The following is an 898-nucleotide window of genomic DNA, read 5'->3' as shown; positions in this document are numbered from 1 at the left end:
AACTATCCGAGCGTCACTGATGCCAGGCCCACCTGACTGGCTCCTGTGCTGGAGGCATGTTAAAAGCACCCACTACACTCTTGGAGAGGTTGGCAAGGGCATCCTGCTGTAGAATCATTGCCAGATCAGATTGGAGCCTGGTGCAGCTGCTGGCTCTCCAGACCTCAGTCAAACTGTCCAACGCATGCCAGCATGGAAAACGGACATTAAATGATGATGGTGATGATATATCTTGTGTGTAGCTTGCATATTTGCAAACTACAGCTACACCATCACATTGTGTAACTTTATATAAATTAAACTACAGAATAATGGACAATAACATTCTTCTCCCAACTGAAAAATAACTTGACATTGTTGCTTAGTTACGGCTGAGCTTTGACTGTGCAGGCAAACTATTAACGACATTCCATCCTTGAACATCCTCTCTGTCTCTCTCTAGCAATGTATATTTAGGACTACATCTTGAAACATCACGTTCAATATTTATGACTGAAAGGTGTAATTTAAGGGAAATGTGCTGTTATTTCTAGTATGTCATGCGATCACTTAAATAGCCAAGATCAAAATGAAGTTGTTTTTGCAGTTTCTGCCATTTTTATGACAAACCAAAAACAAAAATAAACATTGGTGAATGAAGAAAACATAACTGGATGAGAAAGATATGATGTTGGCAAGAATAGCTATGTGGTTAACAAATTTGATTCCCCAACCATGTGATTTCAGGTTCAGTCCCACAGTACAGCACCTTCAGCAAGTCTCTTCTACCAAAGCACCAGTTCAATGAAAGCCATCTGAGTGGAATTGGTAGGTAGAAACTGAAAGATTATCATCTTTTGGTGTGGGAGTGTGTTCTTGTCTTCACATTATGTGAAACATGTCAACAAGCATCAATGTT

General features: G+C 40.0%; 1 protein-coding gene across 1 annotated transcript in view; it reads right to left on the bottom strand.

Moving 5' to 3' along the window:
• LOC128247002 (zinc finger protein 271-like) overlaps window positions 1–898 on the bottom strand; it is a 16,637-nt gene that overhangs the window by 14,395 nt on the left and 1,344 nt on the right. The window lies entirely within an intron of this gene.

This window comes from Octopus bimaculoides, chromosome 28 (assembly GCF_001194135.2).
Source record: "Octopus bimaculoides isolate UCB-OBI-ISO-001 chromosome 28, ASM119413v2, whole genome shotgun sequence".
Taxonomy (NCBI): Eukaryota; Metazoa; Mollusca; class Cephalopoda; order Octopoda; family Octopodidae; genus Octopus; species Octopus bimaculoides.
This window is presented reverse-complemented; position numbering and strand designations above follow the sequence as displayed.